The sequence below is a fragment of the Pituophis catenifer genome, unplaced genomic scaffold, assembly GCF_029215685.1.
Source record: "Pituophis catenifer annectens isolate HBS135680 unplaced genomic scaffold, rPitCat1.0.hap2 SCAF_4, whole genome shotgun sequence".
NCBI classification, from domain to species: Eukaryota; Metazoa; Chordata; class Lepidosauria; order Squamata; family Colubridae; genus Pituophis; species Pituophis catenifer.
Window position 1 is genome coordinate 63,704,458 of NW_027256884.1, and position 24,384 is coordinate 63,728,841.

The 24,384-nt window shown below is 37.0% G+C and overlaps 1 protein-coding gene across 7 annotated transcripts in view; it reads right to left on the minus strand.

Moving 5' to 3' along the window:
- The window catches only part of DMD (dystrophin), a 2,096,968-nt gene that overhangs the window by 981,986 nt on the left and 1,090,598 nt on the right, over positions 1-24,384 (minus strand). The window lies entirely within an intron of this gene.

The following is a 24,384-nucleotide window of genomic DNA, read 5'->3' on the forward strand; positions in this document are numbered from 1 at the left end:
GAATTTTTGGTTCCTATGCCTGGGTCCATATTCCCAAGCACCTCAGAAGAAAGGGGGGCAAGTCATCAAGGAGGCTCAGATTTATAGGTTATGCAACCGGCAGCAAGGCCTCTAGGTTTGTAGACAAAAATAACCTTGTCATTGTCTCTAGATCAGCTTCCTTTGAGGAGGGGTCAAATTGGTCAAAAATTCATTCCAATGAACCTGGTTATTCCCCTATTAGAAGCGACACTGAACAAGCAGCACCACCTGAAGAGGATGAACCAACAAACTCCAAGCAACTGACCAGCGAAGATCCAGATGGTGATGAATCCCTACCTGACTCTGACGATTCAGACAAGGAATCCCTGGATGACTTCACACCTCCTGTCTCACCTAAACGACCATATCTTCGCAGCGCCTGGGACAGAGGCCCGCCCCATTTTGATTGGAAAGATACCTCCGGCAGCTCCAATTCTGACACCGATGCTCCGGATGACAATGATGATGGTGAGTGGCAATTTCCCAGACGATCAAAACGCTCCAATAAAGGGGTGCCACCCAAAAGGTTGGACATTAGCTGTGTTGCCTTGGTCAACAGCATTACCATGGCCCCTAAAACGTACTCAGATGTCCTCCAGCTTCCCGAGGAAGAACAGCGCAGGTGGAGGGTGGCAATGGAGCAGGAAATGGACAGTCTCAAAAAAATTGAAAGTCTTCATCCCCATGGAAGTCCGCAAAAAGAGGAAAGCAATTGGCACCCATTGGGTCTACAAGGTCAAGCCAATGCCCAACAACAAACTCCTCTATAAGGCCCGGCTGGTAGCACAAGGCTACGCACAGCGCTACTTGCAGGACTTTGATGAAACATACTCCCCCACCGTGAGAGCGGAAAGTGTGAGGGCTGCTTTGGTCACCGCAGCAGCACATGGGGAACACATTTTTCAATTTGATGTGCAAACTGCTTATTTACACGCACATCTAAAACAAGAAATTTACGTCAGAGGTGCCCCCGGATTTCAACGGCAGGAAGGCCACACCTGGCTTCTGAAGAAAAGTTTGTACGGCCTCAAACAATCAGGCAGACTGTGGTACAAATGCCTAACTAAAACTCTCAAATCACTGGGTTTCCATCCAACTCCAGCTGATAAATGTACCTTCACAAGGGATACCAAAGGGGGGCTGGAGAAAGTCCTAGTGTATGTCGATGATCTTTTATATATAGGGCCTGACAAGGGGGGAAGTATTATATTTGCCAGGACCCTACAAAAAAAGTTCACTCTAAAGTCTTTAGGATATGTAGACAAGTACCTAGGTGTACAAATCATCACTACACCAAAAGGTTTTGCTCTCTCCCAAAAGGAAAAGATAGAGGAACTCTTGGTGAAATGTAAAATGGAAGATAGCAAGCCAACGGCTATCCCAATGCAGACCGACTATTATGGATTGGCACACAAGGATAGCCCAGAGTTCCAAAATAATATTCTATTTAGGTCAGTGATCGGCTCATTACTATATATAAGTAACTGGAGCCGTCCAGATATTGCCCTGGCCGTAAACCTGCTATCTAGACAAGTGGAACATCCTACCCAGTTCCACTGGTTGGCTATTAAAAAGCTATTAAGGTATCTCAAGACCACAGCAGATTACGTGCTTCGCTTGGAACCTGAGAATAGAGACAAGGCCCAATTAAAATGCTTCGCGGATGCGGACTGGGCCGGAGATACCAAGACACGTAGGGCTTCTTGGTACTATTAAATGAGGCACCCATCCATTGGCATGTGGGGCAACAGAAATTTGTTTCGTGCTCCACCGCTGAGGCCGAATATGCATGCTTATCAGAGGCAGGGAACGATCTGATATGGTTTGATGCCTTAATTTCTAGCATCTGGACACCACCGACTTTGCCCATCCAAATTATAGAAGACAACACCGGGGCCATAGGCATTGCCAAAGCCTATGCGGTGGGAAAAAGGTCCAGACATATTGATATCCGCTATCAAAATGTTAGGCAACTAGTAGAGATGGGGTTTATAGCTTTATCACATTGTCAGACCAAATATCAAACAGCTGATATTTTCACAAAACCTCTACCAGCAGATAGGCACAAAGATCTGTGTAAAAAGTTATGTCTCACAGGGTAAAATCTGTTGTGCATTGCATTTGTATGTTTGCATGCCATTGGCTCGCAAGGAGGGGAACTGTCAAGTATTTGCAAGCCATTGGCACATATATCATACAGACACTAGTGGAGGCAGAAAGTGCCCCCACCCCTATGTGGAGAGGAGGGGCTTACACTGAGTATAAAACCCCCTCTAACCTTTCCACCATGCTCTCTTTTACGTTTGTTCTCCATGAGACATGATCTTTGATGGGGTAGTCACACACGCTGTGTGCCCCCTATCCTAATGGATATTAAGACAGCTTTTGTATATAGTTAATATGTTTTGTTATATGAATAAATACATTTATCACATTTATTCATGCATCTGCCTTTGGACTCTTCTATGCTCCTGGGTGTTTCTACGATCCCAATTTCCACAAACCTGTTTTTTACCCTCTGAGCATGCGCAGAAGGATTTGTGCATGCACAGAAAGGTTTGTGCATGCTCAGAGAGTCCGCACACACATGTGACATGCATGCACGCACAAGTGGAGCAAGCGTGTCCGTGCAACGTGTGCACTTCCAAACTGGTAGGGAAGGTAAGTAGATTTCACCCCTGCCACAGTCCATTCTAAAACAGCTGATTGGTGTTGCATCAACCTCCCTCCCCCCCCACCACAACATTCGCTATATAACACACAGCAAAATACTCCAAAAATACGGTACTTTTGGAATATTTGAAACATTAGCTTTCAAGATGTCCAAGTTTGATAAAATGATACAAGGATTCTTTTTTTAAAAAAAAATCCAGAATACAAATACAGAAAGTCTACTGGTTTTTATAGAAGCATCACAGCTGATAACTCATTGTCAATGAAATTTATTTTCTTTTTTTGTATATGTTTTATTTGCAGTTTTTCTTTAACAACCAACATTTTTTATGAACAATGTAATGATTGGGTTAACATATTTTTCACACAGTAATAATACAATTACATATACAGAATTTTTATCTTCCAACTTCTAACCTTAATGTACTCTTCTTGATCTAACATTAATGTAATCTTCTATGTATCAATCTATATTATACTATTTTCCCAATTTATACTTATTTCTTTATTTTTCCCATTTATTGGGGGTTCTTACCTCATTATCTTTAAACAATACTATTCTCTTTATGATTTTTATCACTTTCTCCAAAAGTATATGTAAACATCAAAAACATTTCTTTATACAATATACTTATTAGCCCCTAATATTTTAAAGTTATAAATATCACTCAGTGTTCCACCACATTTTCAATATGTCAATTTTCTATAAACACCAATAAAACCAGTTGTCAATAAGATTTAATCAGTCCTCTTAATTTATAGTCCTTGAAAACTATAATTTCCAATATATTTTTACATCCTGTTAATCGTAATAATACCTTTAGCTTTACCTAGTCTTAGCCTTCCACCATCTTTATGTTTATAATAAATTCTATTATATATCTATATATGTGCTACTATTTTCTCAATTCTAACTTTCCACTTATTTATATTGATTTTCAATATTGTTACTATATTGCAAAATATTATATCTCTATCCATCATCTCTCAGACTTTTTAGAATTTCATCATTTATTGATTTTTTGGTGATTCTTTATGTTTCTCTCTATGAATCCTATATGTCTTTCTAGCATTTTTACACAGACTGATTGTTCCTTCTGCCTTACCTTTTATCTCCTTCTGCTGCATCTTTTGAATATCCATCCATAACCCTTTCATTATTTTTGAAATAACTTCCTTTCTCCTCCCCCCTTCTATTCTAAGATTTTAAGGGATTGTCTATTTGATTTTTAGTATTTATTATTGCTGTCTTTTCAGTATTTTTATCTGCTTTTAACTTATTTTTATCTTTTTGTAATTTATTTTGCTTTGTCCCCTCCACCACTCCTTCTAATTTCTCAGCTATCTTCTGTGTGTTATATTCATCTTTCCCCACCATTTGTTGAGAGCCTTCTACTTTCACATTTTTATCTTTAAATATTCCCATCAACTTCTTATAATTCTTTGTCACTATTTCTAACATTTCTTCATAAAACTTTATTGTCTCCTGCTGGGTCATTTTATAACAAGTTAATATACCTCTAATATCCCAGTATCCCAATATCCGAAAATGCCAGAAAAAAATCAATTGTTAATAAGATTTGGTCAATCCCCAAGTTATTCCTCCAAGTCTCCTACATTTCTAATCCTTAACTACTATAAATTTATGCTTTTCAGTCTTTATAATTTCCAATTTACACTTTCCAATTGTCCAGGTTTTAAAGTCTTATTTATCTTTTTTTTTTTTCACATGATGTTTATAACCCAAATCCAATTTACCTCACCAAGTTTCTTCAAATCTTTCAAATCTGCTTTTCAGAATACAGTTCCAATAAAGTTTTAGTGTTTAATTTAATTTGCCTTATGAATCTTCAAAAAGCTCAGTAAATATTTCCCAGCATCCAAATCACCTACTAAGGTAAAGTCAAGATCAAGTAGCTTTCCAGATGTTGTTTACTTTCTCTCATCACTTTCCTTTGAATTTTACAAGTTGCAGTAATCTTCTTCGTCCAGTAGATGGCTCCCCTGCTCCCAATTCCAAGGTTCCACAGAGTGTAAAAGTCAAAAACAGCTGATTGTCATCCAGTCAGGGGAGTTAGAGATAGAATGGGTGTTGGTCCTACCTGAAACACCCCTTTTCTGGAGGGCAGGAGAAACTCCAGGCATGGTATTCACTCCGTCTTCTAGCTCTACAGACTGGGTTGTAATTTCAAGAGACGCCCCCTCTGGTACTCCTCCCATTTTCAACGATGTCCTCGTGGTGTCTCAGGATGCCACACCTTTAATGACATCCCAAAGATGCCCTGGACCAGACCCCTCCTTAGGGTGGGGCTGGAGTCTCTCCTCCTTTCCAGAAAAAGTGTGTGTCAAGTAGGATCAACACCCATTTTCCTTATAGGGGACTTGAGACTCCAGGCATGGGACTTACTAAAGCAGGTTGTCCTCATGGGTGGGTACCTGGGTGGGTACCTGTCTGGTCCTGGTTGCTGGGTGTCTCCAATACCCGCTGTAAGATTCTTCTGCCAAACGCGGATGTCTCCACCAAGATGTAAGAGTCCAGCCTGTAATGTTGCATGAACGGGGACGGAGTCGTCCAAGTCACCGCTTGGCAGATCTCTTCAACAGAAGCCCGTGTTGCCCAGGTTGCTATAGTTGCCACACTTCTGGTGGAGTGGGCAGTTATTGCCCTAGGTCTCAGCAAGGATTGTATGTCATAAGCTCTGGCAATAGTCGCCCTGAGCAGCCTGCCTACTGCGGAAGCTAAAAGCTTCTGCCCCATAGTGCCCGGTAAGTAGGACACAAAAAGTGTTTCTGTCTTCCAGAAAGCCTTTGTTCTTTTTATATATATACGCAAGGCCCTCTGCACATCCAGAGTGTGCCATACACATTCTCTATGAGTGTGAGTGAGTGAGATGGATTAGGGCAGAAATTCGGCAAAATCAACTCCTGTGCCCGATGAAACCAGAAATTGATCTTGGGCAGAAAGGCAGGGTCCAACCACAATACAACTCAATCTGTGTGAAAAATACATAATTCCTCTCTCAAGGAGAGTGCAGCTAACTCCAATACTCTCCTGGCTGATGTTATGGCCATGAGAAAAACCACCTTATAAGTTTAAAAGGTCAGATGTACAGTCCTGAGTGGTTCAAAAGGAGCTTTAGTGAGTGCCTGTTACACTTTAGAAGGATCCCAAGTCAGATACCTGTGAACCACCATAGGCCTTAAATTGGTGGCCCCTCCGCACCTCTGGGTGCTGTGCTATCGAGTCACTCACTCCGCAGGACAAAACTGAAGCCAGAGCCACTACCTGCCTATGTAGAGTCAACGGGGAAACCCCTTTTCCAAACCATCTTGAAGAAAGTCCAACGGTTGTGGAACGGAGACCCTGGTGGCCTCAACGTTCCATCTGGTGCACCACTAACAAAAGGCCCGCCAAGTGGCATCATAAATATGTGTTGTGGATGGTCGCCTGGCAGCCTGTATCGTCTGAATAACACCAGAGGAGAAGTTCTGCTCATTCAGAAGTCTCCGCTCAACCGCCACATGGTCAAATGCAACTATTGTGGGTCCGGATGATAGATGGGACCTTGGCTGAGGGAGATCCTGTCAGGTGGTATCCTCCATGATGTGGCAATTGACAGGCTGACCAAAAAAAAAATATCCAAGATGGTGCCGCCGAAGGCTGCCTCGGTGAAATGCTCTCTAATGGTTTCTTTATTTTTAATTATTCTCTGCGACTCACTACGGATTTCTTACTCACGAGACTATCTGATAAAAATTAAGCAATGTTTCTTTAAGGAGCAGCTTTCTGTGATCTCTCCCCCCCCACTTTACAAACCCAGAGGAGATTCTAACACAGGAAGAAGCAATTTCCCCAGAGCCATGGATTACCAAAAAAACCAAACAGAAGAAGCGAAGAAAGAGAGGTAAAAGGGCGGGGATTTTAAACAGATTAAGGAATAGGAGAAATAAAAGTCCTCTGCCTTCAATTTTCCTAAACAACATATGTTCACTTGCTAATAAGATGGATGAAATACTCCTTTTAAACAGATACAATTCTGATTTTTACAATTAAGCAGTCCTATGCTTCTCTGAAACCTGGTTAAATGAATCAATTGAATATAGCAGCCTGCATATCCCAGGGTTTCAGATTCAATGATCAGACAGAATTGCAGAAACATCTGGTAAAAGGAAGGGAGGAGACATGCTTATATATCAACAGTTTTTTTTAAAAAAAAATGATTTATATGCCGCCCTTCTCCGGAGACTCAGGGCGGCTTACAATGCGTTAAGCAATAGCCTTCATACTTTTGTATATTTATACAAAGTCAGCTTATTGCCCCCATAATCTGGGTCCTCATTTTGGTCTCAGGATATAACTATAATATATATAAATTCTGTGATGAAAACCTAGAGACATTAATTATCAACTGCAAACCATACTATTTCTTCTAATTGCTGTTTATGTCCCACCACAAGCCTGTGTAAACAAGAGATTGAACAGCCATTTGCCTATAATGATATAAGGTCTCTTGCTTGAGCAGGGGATTGGATTAGAACAGGGGTCCTCAAACTTTTTGAACAGGGGGCCACTTCAGGGTCCCTCAGACTGTTGGGGGGCCGGACTGGCTAAGTGGATGTGGCTGGGCACTCCATGTGACTGGGTGGCTGTGGCTAGGTGGCCATGTGACTGGGTGGGCATGACTAGGTGGTCATGTGACTGGGTGGGTATGGCTGGGTGGGTGTGGCCAATTTAGCAGTCCATTTTGCCAATTTAGCAGTCCATTAAATAATACACACAAATGAAACTTTAATTTGTTTTCCTCCTGGGAGTGTTTTATTTGCTTTTGTTTGACTTTTCTTTTTACTAGATCATTTTTTAAATTGTTTACGAGTCTAGTGGTCCACTTCAGAAAACTCAATTATGCAGCAATTCTTCTCAGCCCCAAGGAGGTTACAATCAACATTCATCCATCTTTGACTTCCGGTTGGCACTGCAGGCTCCGTGGACGGTCATTTATGACCGCCAGCCCTGTGTCTCTGTAAAAGCCGTTTTGACAGTGCAAATCAGCTGTCAAACGGCTGAAAAAAACTCTCCTTTGGGAAAAGAAGGAGAGGAGAGCCGGTGGGTGAGAGTAGAGCCCCCCGAAAGCCCTCTGGATTATTTCCAGAGGCTTGGAGGGTGTGAGCTCCTCAGGCAGCCCTCCAAGAAGCTCCGGAGCCAGGACGTCCCTGCAAAAGCAGGGCGAGAAGCCGTGATCCGATCCTGCTTTTAAAACGTGAGTTTGACTGATCCCAAGTGCAGGCAGAGCGGAAAACAAGAGAACAAGCCTTAAAAATACAGAGCTTAACTCCAAAGTTACTTTGTTTCGATCTGAATCCTGAGCTGAAGGCAGAAGATGGTGTCTTTGTCAGGGCTTTGAAAGTGAAAGCCTGAAACGAAAGTGCTTGAGAACTTTGCGCTGGGAGAGTGGATTAGCTGCATATTAACTGCTTGGAATGGAGAGTGTGGAGGGAAGAGAACAAGGGGAAAAAAACTATTTTGTCTGGCAACTCAGAGACTTTAAATTAACATCTTTAAAGATTTTTCACTTTTAAAGAAAAAAAAGGGGGGGAAGGAAAAAGAAAATGGTTTCTAAGCAAGTGAAACCAGGAGTTGCTAAAGGAGGGGGAGGCTCCCCAGTTGTGTCAGTGGTGACACAGAAAGCACAACTTCCAGCTGATTCACAGAGCCAGACCCAGAGTCAAGACGCAGCACTTAATGATTTTAAGGAAGCTATGAAAGAAGCCATGAATAATCAAGCAATAGCAATGAGAGAAGCAATGAACAATTTAACTTTACTTGTTGAAGGGAAATTTAAGAAAATAGAGGAAGATATAGGTTCGATCAAGGGAGCAGTTGCAAAGGAGCATGATAAAATAAGAGATGATATTGTCTTTGCTGTATCAGAACTCTCAAATCTTGTTATCCAGCTTGATGGGAAAGTTGAAGAAATTAATGAAGCCAATTTAAAACTGGAGAGCAAAATGGGTGATGTCATGACTAGAACAGAGAAAGTGGATGATGAATTGGTAATGTTACAATACAGATCTATGGAGTTTGCCTTGAGACTGAGAGGCCTGAAGGAAAATAGCAAAGAAAATTTAAAAGACATTTGTGCTGATGCTATGGCTGAGATAATTAAAGAAAAACCAGAAGATGTGGCAATCCAAATTGACAAAATTTACAGGGTTAATTCCTGGTTGGCAAAACAAAGACAGCTGCAACGAGATGTGGTGATTTATTTTGCAACTAGGAGGATCAGAAATGAAATTTTACAAGCTTCTTACAATAATAAAGTTCAGGTGGCTGGGCAGGAGGTGGTGGTTTTGAAAGAGATTCCTCCAAAGATGTTGAGGAGCAGGAAAGACTTTGGCTTTTTGGTAAATGAGCTGAGAAATCAACAGGTGGCATATAGATGGGATGTTCCAACTGGTCTAATAGTGACTTATAAAGGAGAAAGATACCGATTAAACACAATTTGGAAGGCAAAAGATTTTTATGTAAACGTGTTACAGGCTGGATACCCATCCTCACCGGGGGGCGGGGGGGAAGGAAGAAAATGGAGATGATACAACAAGGAAAAGATAGAAAACAGATACAACCCTACGCTGAAGCTGCAGCTGGAGGAATTATTATGGAAGAAGATTTGGATCTTGGGGGTTTACCCCCAACCTTGGAACCACCTAAGAATGGAGAGCCGAAAACACAACAACTGACCCGAGCAACTTATAAATTGCAACAACAACAACCAAAAGGGCAACAATCTCAAGATTCATCTCAAGTAAAAAAAAAAACAGAAGCAGTGGGGGGAGCTAGGCCGAAGAGTAAGGTGGAGGAGGAGCTTCAGCTGATGCTTTCAAGGCTTCGAAAGGCTAAAGATGGCAACTAAATTCCTATCTTGGAATGTTAATGGCCTAAACTCTCCACAAAAAAGAAAGAAAGTATTTCACTACTTGAAACAATTTAACAACAATGTTATTTGCTTACAAGAAATACATATTAGATTTACAGACCAAAAATATTTGATAAATTCAAGATTAGGTACAAACTTTGTGGCATCAGCGCCAGAGAAGAAAAATGGATTAGTCATATATGTAAGGAAAGGACTATCAGCTAATTTAATTGAGGCAGATGATCAAGGAAGATATATTGCAATTGAGTTATTGAAACAGTCTTGAAAAATGCTTCTTATCGGAATATATGCCCCTAACCAGCAACAAGACAAGTTTTATAAATTTTTACATACTAAAATAATACAGTGGGATTATAAATCTTTTATACTAATGGGTGACTGGAATGGAGTAATTGATATGCAGAAAGATTAAAAAAAGCTTATCAAAGACTTCAGCACATGCAAAACTACCTAAATCTTTTTTTGATATGATGGAAGATATAGAATTGAGAGATATCTGGAGAGAACACAACCTGGAGGAAAAAGATTTTACCTTTTTTTCTGATAGACATCAATCCTTCTCCAGGATTGATTTTATACTAATCACAAATGATTTTATTTCCAGGGTGAAGAAGATGAAGATATTTCCAAGAATTTTAATTGATCATAGTCCAGTCTGGATTGAATTTGAACAGGAGAGGGGAGAAAGGAGGTCTTGGAGGTTGAATGAAAACTTATTTAGATATGAAGAAAATGTAAAGGAGCTTAAAAAACAGATGAGAGAATTTTTTGTTATTAACATGAATAAGGGTACTCCTATGGAAATGGTTTGGGATGCTAGTAAAGCTTATATGAGGCGTATCTTAATACATATGAATAATAAATATAGATCAAAACAACAGAAGAAGCGTAAAGAGATAGAGGAAGAAATAAAAAAGAAAGAACAATTACTTATATCTAAAGTAAGGAGATAAGAAAGTAAAAGAAACAATAAACATACTACGAAGGCAATTCAATATGTTAATGGCTGATCAGGTGGCAACTAGTTTACAATATGCTAAACATAATACATTTTGTAATTCCAATAAACCAGGTAGGTGGTTGGTCTACATGTTGAGGAAAAAACAGAAAGCACGAGTCATTAGTAAGATAGAATATAGAGGTAAGGAAGTTTACCAACAGAATTTGATTAAAAAGGCTTTTTTGGAATTTCATACAAAGCTATATGCTAGTGACTCAATACAAGGTATAGATATAGATAGATATCTAAAGGAAGGGAATATTTTGGAACTTACGTTGGAACAGAGGGAAGGATTGAATCAACCAATAACTTCGGAGGAGATTGTTGCGGCAATTAAGCAGTTAAAAATAGGGAAAGCTCCAGGAACAGATGGTCTAACAGCTGTTTATTATAAGAATTTACAGCTTGAAATGGTAGAGCCGCTAAAAACTCTATTTTGTAAAATTCAATCGGGGGAGGAGTCCCACCCTCTTGGAGAACAGCTTTTGTTTCATTGATTCCAAAGGAAGATCAAAATTGTACCAAACCTGAAAATTTTAGGCCAATTTCACTTTTGAACACGGATTACAAAATTTTTGCTAAAATACTATTGAATAGATTAATGCCAGTTATGCAACAAATTATTCACAATGACCAATCAGGTTTTATAAAAGGAAGACAGATGAAATATAATGTTAGGCAAATCATCAACTTATTGGAATATTTGGAGAAAAATAACCAGGTCCCTGCAGCGTTTATATTCGTGGATGCAGAGAAAGCATTTGACCGATTGAACTGGCAATTTTTGTTTAAAATAGTAGAAAAAATGTACTTTGGGGAGTATTTCACACATTCAATTAGAGCAATATATCAGGAACAAACAGCACAAATAATAATCAATGGAGGTTTAACAGATGTGTTTAAAATTGAGAAAGGTACGAGGCAGGGTTGTCCATTGTTGCCACTGTTGTTTATTTTAACTTTAGAAGTCTTGCTGAATAAGATACGTGATTCTGACAAAATAAAAGGAATTGTAATTAGACAGCAGGATTATAGATTAAGAGCATTTGCAGACGACCTGGTTCTTACTTTATCTCAACCTATAGAAGTGGCTCCCTATATGTTGGATATGGTAGCTGAATATGGTAAAGTATCTGGATTCAAAGTAAATTTACACAAGACAAAAATGATAATTAAGAATTTATCTATAACTCAAAGAGAAGAGTTAGGGAGGATAACGGGGTTTGAAGTAGTTAAAAAGGTTAAGTATTTAGGAGTACGAAATTGTATAAAAACAATTATGAAATTCTTTGGCAAAAAGTACAGAAAGAAATGGAAAAATGGAAAAAGTTACAACTATCATTACTGGGAAGGATAGCAGCAATAAAAATGAATGTATTACCTAGGTTTTTATTTTTGTTTCAAATGATACCAGTGCTTAAAAAAGATGGAAATATGATGGAATGGCAGAAAGGGGTTAATACTTTTATTTGGGCTGGGAAGAAACCAAGACTGAAATTGAAAATTATACAGGATATACGTGAGAGAGGAAGCCTTAAAATGCCTAATTTAAGATTATATTATGAAGCTGCAGCTTTATCACAAATTAGTGACTGGTTTAACTTAACTGAAGAAAGAATGTTAAATATAGAAGGTTATGATTTGTTATATGGATGGCATGCTTATTTGTTGTATGAAAAAAAAGTTGATAAAGTGTTCAAGGGTCATATACTTAGAAATGCATTGTTGCGGGTTTGGAAAAAATACCAATATAAACTGAACTACAAGATACCTATATGGGCAAACCTCAGACATGTAATAGAAAATATAAGTACAGAGCAAAGAATAGAGGTGATTACTTATAAAGAGCTTCTTCTTTTGGAAAGGGGCAAGTTGCAATTGAAATCTCTAGATGAATTAAAAGAAGAAGGGATAATTCTTACTTGGTTTCAGTATGGTCAGCTCCAAGCTAGATGGAGGGAGGATCAAAAAATTGGGGTTATGCAAAATGAAGAAAATTTGGTGAAACAGATTAGAGATCAAAGTCAGATGCATATTAAAAGGTTGTATAACGCATTACTGGAAATAGACTTAGAAACTGAATTGGTTAAAGATTGTATGATTAAATGGGCACAAAACTTTCAGGAACCAGTGATGATGGAAACGTGGAAAAGATTTGGGTCAGAAATGTTAAATTTACGCAAGCACAAAATTTGAGAGAGAATTTTTATAAAATGTTTTATAGATGGCACTTAGATCCTAAGAAATTATCATGTATGTACTCGAATTTGCAAGCTAAATGTTGGAGATGTGAATGTAATGATGCAACCTATTATCATATATGGTGGACTTGCAAGAAAATCAAGGCATTTTGGATAAAAATTTGGTGGGTGATGCAGAACATTTTGAAAAGAAGGTTGAAATTTACTCCTCAATTTTTTCTATTGGGTATAACTACAGACTGTACAGTTTCAGAGACTAAATTGATTTTGAACTTAATATCAGCAGCTAGGCTGCTGGTAGCTCAATATTGGAAGAAGGACTCTTTGCCTACTATTGAAGAGTGGACATTGAAAGTAACAAACCTTTTAAAGAATTTATAATGGGTGCCCTGAACAATCAGACAGAAATGATGAAAGAATTTTCAGAGGAGCTAAAGAAACTTACAAGTGTGGTGGAGGAAAAACATGATGAAATAAGAGATGACATTGTTTATGCAGTTTCAGGACTGGCTACTCATATGTTAAAGATTGAGGAGAGAGTACGGGAAATTGATGATGCTAACTTGGAGCTTGCAACTAAAGTAGGAGAGGTTATGATACAAACAGAGAAAGTGGATGACGAAATGGTTATGTTACAATACAGATCAATGGAATTTGCCCTGAGGCTGAGAGGTTTGAAAGAAAAGAGTGGTGAAAATTTAAAAGATGTTTGCTCCAATGCTTTAGCAGAGCTGATCTCAGAAAGGCCAGAAGATGTGGCAATTCAAATGGACAAAATTTACAGGGTCAATTCCTGGCTGGCAAAACAAAAGCAGCTACCAAGAGATGTGGTGATTTATTTTACAACAAGGAGAGTTAGAAATGACATTTTGCAAGCTTCTTACAGAAACAAGACTAAAGTGGAGGGACAAGAGCTGGTGGTCCTGAAAGAGCTTCCTCCTAAAATGTTAAGAGACAGAAAGCAATTTGGTTTTTTGGTGAATGAACTAAGAAACCAGCAGCTCCAGTACAGATGGGATGTCCCATTTGGGATAATAGTGACATACGCTGGGCAAAGACATCATTTAAACACAGTTGGAAAGGCAAAAGATTTTTATGCCAATGTTTTAAAGGCTGGAAGGCCACCCTCACCAGGGGGTGCTAGAAAGCAATTGGAAATTACACAACAAGAGAAAGATGGAGGGCAACCACAAACTTATGCTCAAGCACTAGCTGGAGGAGCCAATCTGGAAGAAGATCCATTATTGAGTGGGGGTCCACCACCAACCCTTGAGTCATTAACGATGATACAGCTGCCAAAAGATCAACGATTGACAAGAGCTACTTACAAACAACATCTGGCACAACAGCCTCAAGATTCAACCCAACAAGCCCAAAAAACACAAGCAGTGGGAGGAGCTAGGCCAAAGTCTAAAATGGCGGAGGAGGTTCAGCTGATGCTCTCAAAGCTTGGAACGCCCAGAGATGGCAAATAAATTTTTATCTTGGAATGTTAACAGTTTAAATTCTCCACAAAAAAGAAAGAAAATATTTCACTATTTGAAGCAATTTCAGAACGATGTCATTTGTTTGCAAGAAACGCATATTAAATCCTCAGATCAAAAGTACTTGATAAATTCAAAATTAGGTACACATTTTGTGGCATCAGCACCAGAAAAGAAAAATGGCCTAGTTATATACGTTAAAAGAGGCTTAGTGGCCAATTTAATTGAGGCTGACACTCAAGGTAGATATATTGCAATCGAATTAACAACACAGAATGGGAAGCTGCTTGTAATTGGAGTATACGCACCTAATCAACAACAAGATAAATTTTACAAACTTTTACATACCAAAATATTACAATGGGATTATAGATCTTTACTTCTAATGGGTGATTGGAATGGGGTATTAAATACCCAGAAAGATAAAAAAAGTCTTTCCAAGATTTCCATGCGTGCTAAGTTGCCTAAATCTTTTTTTGATATCTTGGAGGATATGGAGCTCAGAGACATTTGGAGAGAAAGGAACGTATTGGAGACTGATTTTACTTTTTTTTCAGATAGGCATCAATCTTTTTCTAGGATTGATTTTATATTAACTACAAACGATCTTTTTTCTAGGGTGAAGAGTACGAAGATATGTCCAAGAACTTTAACTGATAACAGCCCGGTCTGGGTGGAACTAGAGCAGGAAAGAGGGGAAAGGAGGTCTTGGAGGTTAAATGAGAATTTATTTAGATATGAAGATAACTTGTGTGAGCTTAAAAAACAAATGAAAGAATTTTTTATTAACAATATGAATAAAGGAACTTCGATGGAGATGGTATGGGATGCGTGTAAGGCATATATGAGAGGAACATTAATTTTTTTGAATAATAAATATAGATTAAAACAACAAAACAGACGGAAAGAGATAGAGGAGGAAATTAAAAAGAAAGAACAATTGCTTATAATTAACCCGGGAGATAAAAAGGCAAAAGATATGATTAATATTTTAAGAGAGCAATTTAATATGTTAATGGCTGGGCAAGTAGCAACCAGCATACAATATGTCAGACATAATACATTTTGTAATGCTAATAAACCTGGGAGATGGTTGGCTTACACGATGAGGAAAAAACAGAAATCACGTGTTATAGACAAGATAGAATTTAGAGGTAAAGAAATTTATCAACAGAATTTAATAAAAAAGGCTTTTTTGGAGTTCTATACAAAGTTATATGCTAAAGATGCAATTCAAGATGTTGATATTGATAGATATTTAAAGATGGAGATTCCTGAATTAACGCTGGAACAGAGAGAGAGATTGAATCAGCCAATAACTTCCGAGGAAATTGTTGGGGCAATTAAACAATTAAAAATAGGTAAGGCTCCGGGAACAGATGGAGTAACAGCTGTTTATTATAAACATTTACAATCTGAAATGTTAGAACCACTCAAAATTTTATTTAATAAAATACAAGTAGGAGGAGGAGTACCACCTTCTTGGAAAACAGCCTTTGTCTCACTAATTCCAAAGGAGGACCAAAATTCCATTAAACCTGAGAATTTCAGGCCAATTTCACTTCTGAATACTGATTATAAGATTTTTGCTAAAATATTAGCTAATAGATTAATGCCAGTTATGCAACAAATAATTCACAATGATCAATCAGGGTTTATAAAAGGGAGACAAATGAGATATAATGTTAGACAAATTGTAAACTTACTGGAATATTTGGAAAAAAATAATCAAGTCCCTGCAGCGTTTATATTTTTGGATGCAGAGAAGGCATTTGATCGTTTGAACTGGCAATTTTTGTTCAAAATAATAGAGAAAATGCACTTTGGGGAATATTTTACACAATCAATTAGAGCGATATACCAGCAGCACAAATTATAGTTAATGGAGGTTTAACAGAGGCTTTTAAAATTGAGAAAGGAACAAGGCAGGGGTGTCCTCTGTCCCCACTATTATTTATTTTGACTTTGGAGGTACTATTGAACAAGATACGTGATTCAGAAAAATTGAAGGGTATTGTAATTAGACAACAAGATTATAGATTAAGAGCATTTGCAGATGACTTGGTTATTACTTTATCCCAACCTATAGAGTCGGCTCCATATATATTGGATATAATTGATCAATACGGGAAAGTATCAGGATTTAAAGTTAATTCACATAAGACAAAGATGATAGTTAAAAATATGACTATACTTGAAAGAGATAAACTAGCAAGATTAACAGATTTTGAAATAGTTAAAAAGGTTAAATATCTAGGGGTATACATAGCAGCTTCAAATACAAAATTATACAAAAACAATTATGAGGTACTTTGGCAGAAAGTACAGAAGGATATGGAAAATTGGAAAAAATTACAGTTGTCTTTATTGGGAAGAATTGCAGCAATTAAAATGAATGTTTTACCTAGATTTTTATTTTTGTTCCAAATGATACCTGTGCTTAAGAAAGATGAAAATCTGAGAGAATGGCAGAAAGGTGTTAATACTTTTATTTGGGCTGGGAAAAAACCCAGAATAAAAATGAAAATTATACAAGATACACGTGAAAGAGGGGGTCTTAAAATGCCTAATTTAAGATTATATTATGAAGCAGCGGTTTTATCACAAATTAGTGATTGGTTTAATTTAACTGAGGGGAGAATTTTGAATTTAGAAGGTTATGATTTGTTATATGGATGGCATGCCTATTTGTTATATGACAAAAAAGTGGATAAAGTATTTAAGGTTCATATATTAAGAAATGCTTTGTTAAGGGTTTGGAAAAAATATCAATATAACTTAAATTATAAGATACCTTTATGGGCAAATCCTAGATATGCAATAGAAAATATAAGTATAGAACAAAAACAGGAGGTGATTACCTATAAAGAGCTTCTTATTATGGAAAGGGGGGTAATGTATTTGAAATCTTTAGATATACTGAGAGAAGAAGGTATAATTTATACATGGTTTCAGTACGGTCAACTTCAAGCTAGATGGAAGGAAGATCAAAAAACTGGCTTTGTGCAAAATGAGGAGAATTTGGTAAAACAAATTAGAGATCAAAAACAAATGCATATTAAAAGGTTGTATAATGTTTTATTGGAAATAGATTCTGAGACGGAATTGGTTAAAGACTGTATGATTAAATGGGCACAAAATTTTCAAGAGCCAGTAATGATGGAGACTTGGGAAAAGATTTGGATTAGAAATGTGAAATTTACACAAGCACAAAATTTAAGAGAAAATTTTTATAAAATGTTTTATAGATGGCATTTAGATCCTAAAAAATTATCATGTATGTATTCTAATGTGCAAGCTAAATGTTGCATACGCGCTGTGCACCAAGTATGCGCTGTGTGCGTGCATGTGCACCAAACATGTGCTGCATGCATATGCACAGTGCACACCAAATGCATGCTGCATGTGCAGTGCGCACCAGATGTGCGTTGTGTGTTTAAAAAGCTACTGGTTTGGTCAAACCAGTAGTTAAAAAAAGCTACGATCTGCAAGCTAAATGTTGGAGATGTGACTGTGATGATGCAACTTATTATCATATATGGTGGACTTGTAGAAAAATCAAAGCATTTTGGATAAAGATTTGGTGGGTGATGCAGAATATTTTTAAAAAGAGACTGAAATTTACTCCACAGTTGTTCTTACTGGGTATAACTACGGACTGTACAGTTGCAGAGACTAAATTGATTTTGAACTTGATAACAGCAGCAAGATTGTTGGTAGCACAACACTGGAAGAAGGACTTTTTGCCTACTATTGATGACTGGATATTAAAAGTAACTAATTTAGCTGAAATGGCTAAAATTTCAGCATATCTGAAGGATCACACACAAGAAAGGTACATACAGGACTGGAGAAGATGGATTGATTATATACAAAATAAGTATCAGACCAAAAAATATCAAATAGCTTATGAATGATTTCTTTTATTTGTATAAGCGTTATATAAGTGATATTAGAAGTATTATGTTTAAGAAATAGGATTTTATATATGGGGGGTTAAGAAATTTTTTTTTTAGGGGTGTTAGTTTAATGATTGGTTATGCAATTTAGTTTATTGTTAAAGGTCAATAGAAATACCTTGTGTTCTGCTCTGGGAAGTCGGGGAGGGGGAGGGGGGTTGGGAGGGGGGGTTGTGGGGAAATTGTGTTTGTTTTAAAACTTTTTCAATAAAAAAAAAAAAGAAAGTAACAAACCTAGCAGAAATGGCGAAAATCTTGGCGTACTTGAAGGACCATAAGCAAGAAAGATACGTATCGGAATGGAGAAGATGGATTGATTATATTCAAAATAAGTATCAGACAAGAAAATATCAAATAGCTTATGAATGATGGTTAGTATTAGAAGTATTTGGTTATCGATAGTGGAGTTAAGGTGTCAGTGGGGGAGGTAGTACTTTGAGAATAAGTAGATTAATCTAGTTTATGTTTGATTAAATGGGAAGTCGGGGGGAGGGTGGGATGAAGGGGGGCAAAGGGCGGGGGGAACGGGAGGGGGAATATTTTTCTTTTTTGTAAAACTTTTCAATAAAAAAAAAAACATCCATCCATCTTTCTCTCTCCCTCTTCCTCTCCCTCTCCCTCCCTTCTCTCCTAGAAGAGCAAATGGGGGTGGGGGAGACAAACCTTGCTGAATCCCATTCCATTCCGTTCCATTCACTCTCTCCCTCCCATCTCTCTGTCAGGAAAGAGACGGCTCCTACAAGAGCAAATGGGAGTGAGGAAGAGAAACTTAGCTCCATTCCATTCCGTTCCGTTCCGTTCCATTCCATTCCATTCGCTCTCTCCCTCCCATCTCTCTGTCAGGAAAGAAACGTCTCCTACAAGAGTAAATGGGGGTGGGGAAGAGAAACCTTGCTCCATTCCATTCCATTCCATTCCATTCAGTGGTGGGATTCAATTTTTTTAACAACTCGTTCTGTGAGTGTGGCTTAGTTGGGGGTGTGGCTTGGTGGTCATGTGACCGGGTGGGTGTGGCTAGCTGGTCATGTGACCGGGTGGACATGGCTATGTGCATAGGGACTACTCACCAAAATAACTTTTTCAGCCCTCTGAGTAGTCCAGATGCATATAGGGACTACCCAGAGGGCTGAAAAAAGTCATTTCTGACAGGTCCTTGCACTTTTGATCAGTCCTCACACTTATGACCATCCTCACATTTATGCCCATTGCAGCATTCTTAACAACCATGTCACTCATTTCACAACTACTTCTCTTCACCACGTTGAAAAGATAGGGTGCAAAATGTAAAATGTGAGGACAGTTGTAAGTGCGAGGACTGGTCAAAAGTATGGGGACCGGTCAAAAATAACTTTTTCAGCCCTCTGAGTAGTCCATATGCACATAGGGACCACCCAGAGGGCTGAAAAAAGTGATTTCTGACAGATCCTCACACTTTTGACCGGTCCTCACACTTATGATCATCCTCACATTTATGCCCATTGCAGCATTCTTTTTTTTTATTGAAAAGTTTTACAGAAAAAAAGGATTTCCCCCCCCCAATATTCTCCCCACCCTTTCCCTCCCCTCCCCCCAGACTTCCCAGAGCAAAATACAAGGTATTTCAATTAACAATCATAAGCTAAATTAACCTATCTATCCTCAGACTACTAAATCCCCCCCTGAAACCTTAACTCCACTATAGATAACATAATACTTCTAATAACGTTCATTCATAAGCTATTTGATATTTTCTTGTCTGATACTTATTTTGAATATAATCAATCCATCTTCTCCATTCCTATACGTATCTTTCTTGTGTATAGTCCTTCAAATATGCTGAAATTTTCACCATTTCTGCTAAGTTCATTACTTTCAGTATCCACTCTTCAATAGTAGGCAAAAAGTCTTTTTATTTACCTTCATTGTTTTATAGTCCAAGCCTGCATCTAGGATTTTTGAAAGATATGGTACAATGGTTCTGAGATAACATCTGCCAGCTCCTTCAGAACTCTGGGATGTAATCTGTCAGGTCCTGGTGATTTATATTCATCAAGGTCAGACAGATGTTCTGTTACCATTTTCTTGTTTATTTTAATTTTTATTTCTAGTTTGTCTTTTACAGTAGATTTTTGGTATGTTGGACTATAATTTCTTTTTGCGTGAAGACTGATGCAAAGAATGTGTTAAGCAGCTCTGCTTTCTCCCTACTGCCTGTTACTTCCTTGCCATCTTCTCTCTTTAGTGGATCTACTGTTTCCTTGACTTTTTTCTTGTTATTAATATGTTGAAAGAAACTTTTAAAATTATCTTTGACTTTTGTTCATTTTTTGTCTTTGTTCATTCTGAGCCTTTGCTTTCCTGACTTCGTCTTTGCAGATTCTGGCTATCTGCTGATAATCAACCTTAGTTAAATGTTCCTCTTTCCATTTTTTTGTACTTGTCCTTTTTGTCTTTCAGTTTGTCAGAGAGATCTTTGTGCAGCCATGCTCATTTCTTCTTAAATTTCTTGTTTTGAATGTGTCTGTATGTGTATCTTATAACAGTAATGTATCAGGGTAACTGTGCTCTTTGAAATATATAAATAGGGCAGAAATCCTATTTTCATTAGTATAGCATCTAAGAAAATATTGACTAAAATGTTGTTATGGGGGGAACATTTTTACATTTGAGCATTGTCTTCTAACATAGGATTGATTTCCCCCCCTTATATTAAAACTACTATACTTCCATTTCTGGAAGATATATAGAATACCAGTGCACATGGGTAGAATTATTCTCTAGTACAATTCATTGCATTTACCATAAATGTTCAGATAAAGTATAAAAAATCTAAAAAATCTTTGAAGATTTGCATATAAAAATGTGAACATTTGCATATGTATTTTCAAATGAGCTAATAAGAATGATTAAAGAAGAGGTAAGAATGAAGAAACAAATTACGTATATAGAAGAATACTATTATGCAGGAATGTCACAAGTTGCCTCTTTTTATAATGAAAACTAAATTGCAAAACACATAATATTTATACATTTTTGTTTTTTATATATTGTTCTCATATAATTCTTGATATGATGCCTTGTCATATTGCTATAATTACTGATTATGACTATTTCATTGAGCTCAAAGTGTATGAAATGAGACAAGAGTATGACAATTGCTGAATTTACCTTACTAGTAGAATATTGGGCACAGGAAATCCTTAGGTTATGACTTTAATGATACCTGGTGATCTTGGTTGTAGGTTGTGATGGTTGTACAGTGGGTCATCATGTGACTGAACCTGATTTTATGGACTTTTCGGGTTTTTTTAATTATTATTTTATTAGTTTTAAAAGTAAAACAATGTACATTGCTCAACATCTCTGGTTTCTAACATTTATGCCAAAATCAGATTAATAAGTAATCTATTCCTTGCTCTATATACAAATTTACATATCTCCTACTTCATTATATATCAAGTATACTGTATTTTACTTCCTAACCAACTATGCATGTATTTAATAAACCAATATTACATTCACAAGTTCAATATACATTGATATATAATATATATTGATATATACATTTCCAGACATTCGTTATCCCTTGTTTTTGGCATTCTTCCTCTTATCTAACCAATTGTAAAATTTATTCCAGACTTCATAGTATGTTGATTCACTTTTTCTTTGAGTTCTAAAGTAAGTCTGTCCATCTCTGCACAGCTGTAAATTTTGTGTATTACTTCTTCTTCTGAGGGTATTTCTTTACACTTCCATTTTTGGAGCAAATGCCAATCTTGCCGCGGATATGCAATATTAAATAGGTTACATTTTTGTCATATTTGCCATCTGTCATGCCCAGTAAGAAAAATTCCAGCTTAACTTCTATTTTAAACATTAACATCTCTTGTAACCAGCTTCTTATTTGCTGCCAGAAACTTTTGGCTTTTGAGCACTCCCACCACATATGGTAATATGACCTTAGTTCCACCTCACATTTCCAACAAATTGGGGAGTATTTTTTTACTAATTCTTGCCAATCTACAGGGAAGTGCCACCTATAAAACATTTTATACAGGTTTTCTTTATAAGAAGCCGCCAGTGTAATTTTGATATTTTTTCCCACAGATTTTGCCAATTGTCCAAATCGATACTGTACCCAAAACATCTACTTCATATTATCATTGTCTCCTTAACTTGTTCTTCGAGCATATCTTCTTCTAATAAATAGTAGTACAGTTTTTTCATGGCCTTTCCCTCTGTGCTTAGTAAAATTTTATCCAGTTCCGATGATCCTAATTTTATATCCCGCTCTTTTTTATCCTTCGTAAATTTGGATTGTATTTGTAGGTATGTCCACCATTCTAATTCAATTCCTTCTTTCTTTAACTTATTCCTTGATTTTAATTCCCCTTTCACGTTTAATAATTCTTTATATGTAATAGCTCCTCTCATTTTGAGAAGATTAGGATGTGTGAGCATTTCTACTGTCCATATCCAATTGGGGATGTCTATATAGTTACTTCTTTTGGTCTTAATCCAAATATCTAAAAGTGTCCTCCTAATATAATGCCTTTGGAAGTACTGGTGAACCTTATACTTCTCTTCCCAGATGATAGCGTGCCACCCTATTTGAAGTTCATGTCCTTCTAGTGTCAACAGTCTTCTATTTTTGAGGTGTAGCCAATCACTTACCCAAACCAGGACTGCAGCTTGCCGATATTTTTCCTAATTTGGAAGACCAAATCCTCCTTTTTCTTTTGCATCTTGTAATAATTTTAATTTAATTCCTGGCTTTTTGCCCTGCCATATAAATTGAGCTATAATTCTATTCAAATTTGTAAAGAAATCTTTTTTGAGCCAGATTGGTATACATTGAAATAAATATAAAATTTTGGGTAGCACGTTCATCTTAATCGTGGCAACTCTCCTCATAAAGGAGAGTTGCAATCTTCCCCATCTTTCTAAATCAATTTTAATTTGTTCAATTAGTCTATCATAATTTTCCTCTTTAAGCCTCACGCATCTTGATGTCAATTGAATCCCTAGATATCTAATTTTTTAAACTATCTGAATATCAATATTTCCCTCTATATCTCTTTTTTGCTCCTCCGTCATGTTTTTTACTAACATTTTCGTTTTGTCATTATTTACCTTTAAGCCGGCTACCTCCCCATATTTCTCCAGTACTTCCATTAGCCGTACGCTTGATTGAATTGGCTCTTCAATAATAAAGACGAGATTGTCTGCGAACGTTTGGAATTTAAAAATTTCATTTCTGATCTTCAAACCTTTAATTTGTATATCTTCTCGAATTACTCTATTCAATGCTTCTAACGATAAAATAAACAGTAGGGGCGATAGTGGACAGCCCTGTCTTGTACCTTTCTGGATTTGGAAGTTCTTTGTTGTTTCCCCATTAATTACCACTTTTGCTTCTTGTTCCGAGTAAATTGCTCTGCACATCCTTATAAATTTTTCCCCAAATTCCATATATTTAGTTGATTTAAAATGAATTCCCATTTAACATTATCAAATGCTTTCTGTGCATCAGCAAATATTAGTACCATCTGTTTTTCATTTTGAAGCTCTTAGTATTCCATAATATCTAATATAATCCTAATGTTATTTCTTATATATCGTCTGGGCAAAAAGCCATTTTGATCAGAGTGGATAAAATTTTCTAAGAATTTTTAAAATCTTTTGGCCATAATTGTCATGAAAATTTTGTAGTGCGAATTCAATATAGATATCGGTCTATAATTTTTTACATATGTCAGGTCAGAATTTTCCTTCAGGATCTGAGTAATTGTCGCTTCTTTCCATGTGTTTGGAATTTTTACTTTATTTAAAATATCATTATAGACTTCTAACAAAATAGGGCTTAATATTTCCTGATGATTTTTATATATCTCTGACAGTAATCCGTTGAGACCTGAGGCTTTATTTATCTTTTTGTTTCTTGATTGCCTCTAATATTTCTAATGATGTTACCTCTTTATTTAATATCTCCTTACTTTCTTCCGGGACTTTGGGCAATCCCATTTTCTGAAAATATTGCCAAATCTTATCTTCCCCTATCTCTTCTTTGTCTTCATATAATTTTCTAAAAAATTCATAAACTATTGTTTTCTTCTCTTCGTTTTGGTACAT